The sequence below is a fragment of the Mytilus galloprovincialis genome, chromosome 12 (assembly GCF_965363235.1).
Source record: "Mytilus galloprovincialis chromosome 12, xbMytGall1.hap1.1, whole genome shotgun sequence".
Classification (NCBI taxonomy): Eukaryota; Metazoa; Mollusca; class Bivalvia; order Mytilida; family Mytilidae; genus Mytilus; species Mytilus galloprovincialis.
Window position 1 is genome coordinate 43,337,218 of NC_134849.1, and position 12,267 is coordinate 43,349,484.

The 12,267-nt window shown below is 31.1% G+C and overlaps 1 long non-coding RNA gene across 1 annotated transcript; it reads left to right on the forward strand.

Annotated features, from left to right (window-relative positions):
- Nucleotides 1–773: 773 nt before the first annotated feature.
- On the forward strand, nucleotides 774–11,426 carry LOC143053826 (uncharacterized). The gene is made up of 3 exons (XR_012971466.1): nucleotides 774–884; nucleotides 4,371–4,463; nucleotides 8,598–11,426. It is a non-coding gene; the product is annotated as an uncharacterized LOC143053826 (long non-coding RNA).
- The last annotated feature ends 841 nt before the right edge of the window (nucleotides 11,427–12,267 follow it).

A 12,267-nucleotide genomic window follows, 5' to 3' on the forward strand; every position in this document is an offset into this window, starting at 1 on the left:
GTTGTAAAAACGTAATGAGGACGTAGTAGCATCGAAAATCTACCTTTTCATGCCGTTCATACCACGACTTTATTACGATCTTGGTCTAGTGTGACTGGGACATTTTTGTGCCCTTGACCAATGAATAAATTATTAAGAGTTTAGTGCATCTTATGTGTAACTCGGCCTAAATAACACATCAATAACTTCTATAAAACATTTATCAAATCTCATTTTTAGTTTTGCCATTTCAATAATATTAAAGTATCATACTGAATTTATATATATATATATATATATATGCCTATGAACGATTAGGATGTACTATTAAGGCAGATTAAGGTTAACAGCTAACAAATAGTTCTGTATTTAGTTTCAAAAAGCCTTCATATCAAGCATAGTTCAAAGTTTACATGTAGTTTAAATTGAAACTGGTATCTTATCGCAGGTACCAGTTTTGACAGGACCAACATCACATCTATGCTGTACCAGATACACATACATTATTCTTTAATATTTTATTCGTATGTCTTCTTTTTTGTATATCTATTCCTTTAAAAAACGACACAAAATAAAATCTCAGTTTAAATATTCATCAATTTTCTTCCAGAAGGAAAGAGATCTACACGAATTATTCATGATTTTTTGTTATGTCTTTTTTATTTGCATATTTATTCTTTTATTGAATGACAAAAATAAAACCTCCTTTTACAAATAATCAATTTCAATCAGTTGAAATAAAGATTTTATACCGGAAGGAAAGAGGCTAGGTCTACATGATGTATGAGGACATTTCAAAATCACTTGATAGTAGCATGACTAAATATTGTTATAAGTGTGGTGTGTTAATTTAAACATGTATGCATATTGTTTATATGATTGATATCAAAGGATGTAATGTTTTGGTAAGTTCGATGACTTTTTATCAACTATTGAATGTATGTATAACATGATGTCTCAACTAGTTTTTTATAAGTTATCAACGAGTAGAACACACGTAACAGGCGCATTGCGCTCATATTCACACGTGCAATAGGTAATCCAGGGTCGAGTTCAATATCGTAGCAGCTACCTAGCTGCTAACAATATCTATGTTACAACTAGTCTATAGCTACACGTTCAATAGTCAAAATCTACGTAGCCCTTCTTAGCTGCTACGATATTGAACGCAGCCAAGGATACATTTGCTGGATAGATACTTTAATATGTTATTCAATGGAGAGGAATGTATACTCAACAACATAAGTAACTATTCACTTATCCCGACATATATGTTAATTTCTTTCTTTATTATTTATGTTAAAAAATAAATCTTAGACTAGTATGTTTTGATTTAGAAACGAAAAAGGGGAACTCCTTCACAAAGAGTTAAAGTCCTCGATCTATAATTTCAAAAGTGTTCATTAGGAAAACAATCGATTATTATTAAAGTATAGATTTCTTATTGTGAACTAGCTACAAGCCACATATGCATTTATTTGGGATAAACACATAAAATTATCAGATATTTTAAGAAAGTTTTATTAAAACACAATTAATCAAATCAAGTCAAATATTTTATTGTCGTATAAACTTTACAGTTTGTGATCAACATATATTTATACATACATATCAAACATACACAATAACAACAGCATCAAAATTTAAAAAAAAACAAACAAGCTTTTAAGAGTCCCCTGCCCTCAGTTCTAATGACTTTTTCAAGAAGGATCCTAACTTATTTGCTTGTAAAGGAGTTGATGGATTTAGTAAATAATGATGTTTTTCTTCTTCATTTAAATTATTAAAGTTATTATTTTCAGTACAGATGTGTTGAAAAAGTCATTTCTTAGAGTTTTATTATATTCACAATAGAGTAAAAAAATGTTTCTCATCCTCTAGTATTTTACATTTATGGCAAAGTTGTTCCTCTCTTGGGATTTTGAAATATTTCCCCTTTTCAATCGAGAGAGAGTGATCACTTATTCTAAATTTAGTGATTAATCTCCTTATCTGAAAATCAGATTTATTTAGATAAGATTCTAGTTTGTAATCTTTTTAAAGTTTTTTATAAAGATAAAATTTACTTTTATTATCAATGTTTTCAAATTTAGTTTGAATTAAATCTTCATATCTATTTTTTCTTTTTTAACTTTATATCGTTCTTTTTATTTTATTTACATCTTTTATGTCCTTACAAATAGAAAGAATATTAAGGTCAACATTAGTCTCTTCAACAATATTTTTTGCATATGTATACCATGAGTAAGTTCCTGACAAATCTAGAGACTGTGCTAGAGAAAAAGCATCCTTTATCAATGGATTAACATTATTATTATATAGTCTAGCTAAATATAAAAGGGTTTGTGTTTTAATAAAACATTCTATAGGCAATCTCCCTAATTCAACTCTTGCTCCTAAATTGGATGCATTTTTTCTTATTCCTAGAGTAGATTTACAAAATTTAATTAAAGTCATAATAAACGAGTGACCGGTAAAAAATAATGTTATTCTAATTCTTGAACCAATGCATACAAACATCAAAAACTTATTCTTCTGTGCACGATTTTATCATTTTTTCGCATAAATTTCGTATAATCGTCAATTTTTTTTCAATCGGCCAGTGTTGTTGAGAAAATATGGCCGGTAATTAAAGTTCGTGTTTTGAAGCCGAAGTTTAACGATTGTGACCTGTTTGTCAACAAACCACAAAAAAAGCATGGATATTGAGCACGTGTTTAACATGTACAGTCAGATAATAGTTTTTTTTTAAGGACATCCATGCGTATTGCGATCACCGGATTTTTACGAAATGGGTCACACTGAGGTCACTTTGACTACGGCAAATATGTCGGTGAATTGCTTCCCTGGAAGGAAGCAATTAAAATCAAGTAAACTTCTTCTAAATATGAACAAATTAAAGAATTTTAAAAGTATATATGTACATAAGTTATATAATGAAAACTATCTATTCAATTATAAAAAAAACATATGCATTATTTTTTTTTAATTTGAGGTTTCTTATGACTTTAAGATGCATATTTTCAATAGGGGTTTTGTCTATAAAATCAAGTTGATTAATTTCTTTTCCTGAAGATAAGGCTCTGTTTTTGGCCCTATGAAAAGAAATATATGTATCAAAATATGTTACTTCTGAATTAGAGGTCATAAGTACTTTGTGATAAATTTCCATTACATTTTATCAATATTCCTGAAAAATGAATATTCTGTTACACTCTCTATGGCTTTATTCTCATAGTACATATGTGATGTTTCACTATTATGTTTTGACTGACTAAAAATCATGGATTTAGTTTTGTTTGTATTCAAAAAGAGTTGCCATTTGTTGCAATATAATTTAACATTATTTAAACTGTTTTGAAGACCCTCTTTTGATTCTGACAGGATTAAATTATCATCCGCAAAAGGAGGCATCCCACCTTACTATTTATAAGCTTAAGGGGACTTGAATCATTTCCCTCAAAATATTTTACAATATCATTTATAAAGATATTAAATAAAGTGGGGCTTAGTGTGTCTCCTTGTTTAACCCTTCTAGCAATATTAAAATATTCTAATACATAATCTTTATATTTTAAAGATGATTTAGTATTTAAGTATTGTTGTTTTATAACACTGTAAAAAGACCTGCCAACTCCCATTTTACATAATTTATAAAGTAAAGCAGTTCTCCATACTGAATCAAAAGCCTTTTTTTTAGATCTATGAAGCAGGCATAAATCTTTTTTTCTATTTATTAATCAAGGACTTTAATAAAAAGATGCTATCAGCTGTTCTGTGATTTTCCCTGAAACTAAACTGACAATCACTTAGTTATTTGTCAACAATATTAATTAGCCTATTATTCAATATGGCATTAAAAATCTTTGGTAGATTACTTATAAGAGAAATTCCTCTATAATTATAAGGGTCTAACTTGTCACCTTTTTTATGTAAAGGGATCAAGAAAGATAATTTCAAAGAACCTGTATTTAAAATCAAGTTAATGATTAAAGAGGGGATATTGCAATAACTGCAATTATTATTACGAGGCTGACTTCATACAGAACTTCTTTGGACGAAAGATAAGAAGTTATCAATATCCTATAACTTTACGTTTTTCTATATAGATGATATTCTCTCACTAAATGGTTCAAAATTTGTTGACTATGTTGCACGCATCTATCAAATCGAACTAAAGATAAAGGATACAACAGATACAGTTAATTCTGCCTCATATCTTGATTTACTTAGGGTCGGCTGAAAAACTTTACGACAAAAGAGATTATTTCAGCTTTTTAATAGTTAACGTTCCATTTCTATGTAGCAACTTACCAGCAGCGCCTGCATATGGAGTATGTATTTCCTAAATTCGTATATTTTTGTATTTCCTATCATGATTTCCTTGATAGAGGGTTGCTACTCACAAAGAAGCTATTTAACAAAGATTTCCAAATGGTGAAGTTGATGTCATTCTTCCATAAATTTTACGGACTCCATTACAGGTTGGTTTACTGTTATTGGTCAGCAAGAAGTATAGATATATATGTAAAGGCATTTTTATTCAAAAAGGAATTCACATCGCCAAAGGATCCAATGTTCAATTTTGTCAAGCTATTTAGACAATAAAAAAGATTAAAAAACATCAATACAAAGCGAGACCAAAGTGCAGTAACAGGGTGATCGTCTCCTGTTATGTATGAATACTATTTTTCTGTCATACCTATCCATACTTTTTCAAAATGTCTCTATACATAAAGCGACAACACGTTGCTTGTAAAATTGAGACACAGACGCATTATGACATTCAACCAAATCGTGAAAGTGATCGTAAAGCTCATTACATTATGACAGTGTAACAGTTGCTGTTTTTTGTGTGTGTGGTTGTTTTTATCATAATCTTGTTGAGGCATATGTTTTTTGTTAGGAGTGGATCCCTGTTAAAGAAGTGCGTATCAAAAACGATTAAGCACGATATTAAAGTTTCAATTAAAATCATGTGATGTATAAATACATAGAAACGTTAGGACCTTTATGGTTGTCTACCAGATTTAGGTCAGAGAGATCATTTCAGTTGTTCTTTTTTAACTCGCGTTCGATGCAGGTCCAAAATGCAAGGCAGAGACAACACAATCTGACTGTATAGCTTTTATCAAATGGTACAGAAATTGGATTATTCATACTTAATGTATATGGAATTATTGTATTAAGGAGTTCCTCTCTGTCATATAGTATATGTCCATAACTTCATTTTAATGGGACGGTGACTGTTAAAAAACTGTGGAATTTTTTTCTTCTTTTAAGGGTGTAGACTTTGGGGGATCACTCTTTTAATCAGTTATGCGTTTGTAAAAGTCAAGTTTAATCAATATCTTTTAAGCATTTAATTGAAAATGATTGAAAATAATCTATGTAACCTAGAAGTTAAGAATATATTTATGAAAAAGGTTGACATAAACGTACTGATGATTTTAAGAGTTATTTCCCTTAACCTAGGTCTACCTCCTGAAATGTCTTACGTATCGTAAGCTCTACAGGATGAATAGATATATTCGTTATATCCTTGCAAAGTCTACATATTAATCAGACATGGTTCACGTGACCTCTGTCTCATTTCATGTACCCGTGAACCAGGTTAAGAAGTCCGTGTATAAGATTCAATAAGTAGAGGGTCAAATGTATATTTTGCATTGCATGAAAGCAAGGTGTACGTGTCCTTATGGCAGAGCTTATCTGACTTTACCTCGTTTACAAATAACATTTATAATGTCAATTTTATGTAATAATTGTTGTATAATATAAAAGCAGATGTGGTATAAATGTCAATGAGACAACTGTCTATAGATCAAAGTGCAAAGGAAGAGAAAGTAAGAAATTATAGGCAATCATACGGCCTTCAACAATGAGAAAGATCCGTACCGTACCGGCAATAAAATACCTCGATATGAAAAAATATGAAACAAGTCATTTGAAAAAGCTAGCGGCATATTTTAAAACAAAACAATTTATGAAATACAAATATGACAGTCTTTAGACATTTACAAACGACAACCGTTCAAATACCGGCCTGATCCTGACTTAAGACAGGCATATAAATAATGCAGAATACTTTTCTCTAAGACTTTTGACATAATTCAGTCATTTAGTAAAGCATCACGCTGTACCAGTAGAATCCTATTTTTTACTGTAATTATGCTTATGATCAGACTTTTCTCAGACTATTGATGACATCCTCTCATTAGCTTTTAGTAAGGGGACGATCATTTGAATTCGAAAAGCAGATGAGAAAAGGGGAGATTTTTATATGACTAACTTGTCCTTGAAGAAACTGAAACAATCATTTTGCACAAGACAGGATGAAAACGGGAAAATATAAGCATGCATTGCAACAGATGAAAAAAGGTCAATCCAAAAAACAAAGATCTTCTGCCGTCAGTCCCTTCCCCCACTTTTTCCACGAAAATCATCATACAAAAATGGCGAGTACTTTTTTATCTATACTTTGTGTCTTTTGTCTTCATGTAAGTTGCTTTTGACGATTCGATGTATTTGATAATTTCTAGTCAGATTTTTATTCAGTTTGTTTATATGTTGTTTTGTTACACGTATTGTCTTAAAAATGTTCACTACTAAATAACTGTGTTTTCGGACCATAATCCTCAAATTATTATAAATCTAGAGATTGTCATTTTTTATTTTGGTATTTTAAACTTGGGTATAAGGACACGCTTGTCGATAACTATTTGTAAGGTCTTTAGCCTAGATTTAATTATTTTTATGAATGATAATTCTCTCACTAAACATTGGTGACTTTGAGGAACATATCTATCCAATTGAACTGAAGATAAGTGGTACTACAAATACAGTTAAGACTGCATCATATCTTGACTTAGAAATTGGGTCGTTTGAAAGTCTAAACTTAATTATGAAAGAGATTGTTTCAGCTTCCCAATTGTAAAACTTACCATTCATTTCTATGGTCAACAAACCAGTAGCGCCCTACACGAAGTATACATCTCCCAGCTGATACGATATTCAAGTTCTTGTAGTACAAGAACATTTAATTGATTACCGTGATAGAAGGTTGATGCGCATAAAGAAGCTAATAAATCAGGAGCTCCAAGTGGTGAAGTTAAAATCATTCCTTTGTCATTTTACGGCCGTTATTTAGAGTTGATTGACCGTTATGTTATATCACATATCGATAGACATGTTCCAATTGTCTTAATTACACTTTCTTCCCCTTTCCTCGAATTTGAAGTACCGAAATAAACTAATTACCGGGTGTTTACTTAAATGGGCAACATGTTTCTAAGTCCTTGGTTTTCAATGTTAGTTTCTGGTGTACTGTTGTTTATCTGTCTGTCTTTTTCAACCATCATGACCATGGCGTTGTAAGTTTATTTTCGATTTATGAGATTGAATGTCACTTGGTATATGTCGCCTCTCTTTGTCTCGACAGAGCCTTTTTTTCCTGCTATCAGGTATGATTAAAGATACTTGATAATTGCCCCCTGGTTGTTTGATTGCTATACCTTTAGTAGCTGTTAAATGGTTGTTTCTTTGGCAATATTTTAAGTCTCATACTTACTATGAGATCAAAATATAATTTCTAGTAGATATAAAGTACTTAACGCCTGTATTCTTTTTTTTAAAACATCTTAATGTTAATGCTAATCAGGTGAATAAAATATAGAGTCGAAAAAAGGAGACAAATATAACGTCAGAACAAGCAATAGTCCACACGACAATACAGATACAATTATTGATTTAGTAACACGAACCCTACTAAAATATCGGACAAAACCATGCTATGAAGTCAACTCCTTGTTTTATCACACATATTGTATTTGAGGGTACCTGTTACTTCACACAGGCCGGATATTGCAAGGACATGATATCTCCACTTTATATAAATTAATGTAAATCAATAACCTAGGATTACCTCCTTTGTATTAGACTTTTTATTTCTGAGGGGAACGCTGGAAAAATAGGACGACGAATTAATAGTGATAGTGTATATATTTTCCACCAGGTTCTGTGGAGGGGAAAACTTTATCTCATTACTATCTCTTTCCATCCACAAGCATTTTCTTATATCAAAGATTTAATACACATTTTTTTTTTTTAATTATTAATTTTGGTAAAAATTCATTTACAATCATGTATTTAAAAATTTCTTTCATCAAAAATTCATGTATAAAATAAACTAGTAGTCGTCCAGTAATATGCTAGTGTTTTGTGATTGACGTTTGTTTAATAACTGCTTTGACTCATAAACTTACTAAAGGCCACAAACCGTACAATATAGAAGTAAACAACATTCAAACTTTTGTAGATTACATGCAAAATATCTAATAGTTCTTCGTGTTCTCTTGCTGAAACAGATGTATCTATGTACGCCATATGTAGCATGTGACAACACATGAATATCATTCTATGGTAGCAAAACTAGGCGTTAACGCTTCATGTCGCATTGGAAACTTCCTCAGATTAACTACTCGAAAGGCATAGAAGCTATAGCATAGAGGATGGGAGTGCAGCAAAGACCTAGAATATTGAATTTTTTTTAAAAATAATTTCGAATATTTACGAACGTAAACGAAGCTGTATAACAAATTTCTTTTTCTTTTTTATAGAAAGTTGAAGATTCCAAAGCAATTCAGGGATATTCAATATCATAAGAACACTTGGATTTAAACGACAAAAGACAGCCAACAGTCTACAAAACACAACATCTAAAAATTAAAGCAAAATCAGTAAAACAGATAACCAACGCAATCGAAATCTTGGGTAAACTGTGAACTCGATTAAGTTTGGTCCTTGAAAAAAACAATTATCAAAAGAATTACCGATCCTCGTGTTGTGTACCCGATTCAGTACTTAATTGCTGTTATAGTCTTTTGTTTAAAGTACTGTCTTAGTTAGCGCTTCTCTGAGAGAAACAGATCATGTGTCAGATTTGTTCTGTTTGTTGATTATTGTCAATTCAAGACAACTCGATACATATTTAGTTTTTGCTGATTATTTGTTTGTTATAAACTATATTTATGTATTGGTGAGTGTGTCGTCTGTTTGTTGGTATTTTCAACTCTGAATGACTTTATTTGCAGTACACTGGAAGAGGAAAGAGGAGATATAACTTCCGATGCATGTTTGTAATGCTCATAGTTGCACCAGTCATATAACTCATGCATGTTTGACATCTGGATGATTTTAAGTGCTTAATAATGTCCAAGAAATACATTTAATTGATACGTAAGAGACTAAAATGAATGTTTCTGGAAATAACTCCGTCAATATTACTGGGAACGGACATGACCTGAGTAACACTTTGTCAAATATGTTATTTTCAAATACCATTTTAATGATATTTTATCTCTTAATTGGAGTTTTAACAAACTCTTTCGCAGTTTATGTTTTCTTTAGAATGAGTAAACGTAAATATGGTAAACGCACAATAGTATTTAACTCAATGTTACCAATTACTGATTTAACAGCATGTGTTGTAGGAACGTCGTTTTTCATCGCTATTAACAGGAATCCAGTTAACTTTTATGGCGATTCGCTTTGCACATTTATGTTAGGAACTAACATGTTTTTTGCAAATTTATCTGGATTATTAACCGTAGATTTTTCACTCCAGTTTTTTGCTATGTTGGTATGTGTTTTTAATAAAAGATTCGAGAAATATAGATGGTACAGCACATATATATGCGTTGCGTTTGCCATTGCTTTCTCAATTCCATCTTTCATATTCTATGGAGAAACCGATATAGTCTATACTATCCAAAACATATCCGTTTCAGGAAAAATTTGTGGAGCAGCAAGAATATCTGTCAATGCTACATCAGTTCAAGTATACCCTATTGTTGTTTTGACAATTTATGCCATTGAGTTTATCTTTATTTGTATTGCACAGATCGCTATTATTTATAAGATAAGCCACTTGCGTTGTAATAAACGCTTATTTAAAAGATGGTCAGGTTTTACATATACTACATCGCGAAAAATAAAATTCGTAAATGTTGGAACAATTGATAAATCAAAAACTTCTGATTACTCCAAAAACATGTATGCAGACATAGATTGTTCAATCTCAGAATCAGATAAGCTGATTTGCAGTACTTGTGATGATTTAGAAAATGAAACAAAACGAACAAATGATGAGAGGTCATTTAAATCAAGTTATGATTTAATGATTGAGCAATTTATATGCATATCGGATAACACAAAATCAAGTTATCAAACTTCAGCTAAGCCAAAATACATAAAAGTAAAGAAAACTAAAACTTGTTTATCATGTTTATCTTGTTCAGTCAAAAAAGTTAATTTCAAGATGGTCCCACGAACAGTAATTTTGCTAATTTTGTTTGCTGTATCGTCATTTCCAAGAGCTGTAATAATGATTTTGGAATCTAATGATGAAAAGTTTTGGAGTGAAATGAGTAAAACAGAGTACACGCTATACAACTTTCTCTATCAAGGATATTTGTTTAAAAGTGCATTACATCCATTTTTCTATTTTAGGGACCCTATCAAACTTCTCAAAAGTGAATTTTGAAAACAGAACACTCCTAGCCTTGCGTTCGTTTAGTGAAATAGTAACGCATGTTTACAAACGATGTCACACGTTACCTGTTTCTGTGAACATAACTATGAAAGCAAGTTATATGAAATAAATAAACATGTGTTTAATGTAGTGACTTGATTTAAGTCACATTTCACAGTTAAACAGTGAAACCATACTTTCCGTGAATTGTTAAATCCTTGTTTTCTTAATATCCGTAAGTTGTGTTACGTATATCTCAGATAACGAATCAAGGAAAGGTTCGGTATAAACAATGAAAGCAAGTTATATGAAATAAATACACATTTGTTTAATGTAGTGACTTGATTTAAGTCACATTTCGCAGTTAAACAGTGAAACCATACCTTCCGTGAATTGTTAAATCCTTGTTTTCTTAATATCCGTAAGTTGTGTTACGTATATCTCAGATAAAGAATAAAGGAAAGGTTTGGTATAAACAAAGCACTTCATAATTTCAAGTTGTGTAGTGTATTAGTGTGACGAAAATTCATTTAAAGCCACTAATAAGGTTTTGTCCTATTCGGTAAGAAGACACCCCTCTTATTCCGCATCATGTCACGTTTTGATGTTTATAATCACACAAAATATAACATACAATAATGGTCTGTATTTAGCGTGTTGTATTCATAATACAAATGTATATATTGTTTTAAACATATTTTTCTGCCCATCACCATGTTAATATAGTGGTTTTTTTTCTATTTCATTTTTGACGTTGAGGTACTGTATCTTAACCGCGTTGATAACATATGTTTACGCTAAAGATTTTCCTTCTTTGTTATAAACTCTAATCTTATGTTTATCTTAGTAAGAAGAAATATTTGTACTTTTATCATATGTCAAATGTATTTTAAATGTACTAGAACATGTATAAAGAGAAAATTTATAAATAAATGTAAAGTAAAACTTTTTTTAATCTGACAGATGATGTTTGAATGCCCTTATCATGTTTTCAGTTCGATAATGTATCTGGCTTCATGTAATTTATCGTAGGTGGTGGCGGATACAGACCCTGTGCGCACCTCTACTTTGCAGGGTTGTGTGTCTTTCATAGCAAAGTAGCAACATTCTGTTTATAATGCTGCAATTTACTTTTAGGTTCCACATACATTGATTCCCTTGTCACTCAGACTGTAGATTTATTTGGGAGTTCAATTTTAATGTTCACTTTTCAGTTTCTAGAACTTGCTGAAAGACTTTAGTCCCAGTCTTTGTAAGAATTATGCAATTCAATTAAACCCCAAAGATGACAAAAACATAACTCGTGAATCTTACAATAAAATTGAGAATGGAAATGGGGAATGTGCCAAAGAGACAACAACCCGACCATAGAAAAAAAAACAACAGCAGAAGGTTACCAACAGGTCTTCAATGTAGCGAGAAATTCCCGCACCCGGAGGCGTCCTTCAGCTGACCCCTAAACAAATATATACTAGTTCAGTTGTTTTGAAGAAACCATCATACATACTATGTCTTTTGTCTTTGTGTGTCTGGTAATTTAAAATAAATCAAGATAAGTTTTGGTTAGAATGATAGCAAATGACGGAGTTATCTCGCCTTAAATAGTAATTGAAGTGCATTTCAAACAAATTGTATCGTTTTTTACCAGAACCGGAGTCACAAAAAAGTTACATCTGTGCATTACTACTTATTATGAACTGAAATCAATGTAGACTTAAGTGGTTATTTATTTATTACATTTTGAGATGATTTTGATG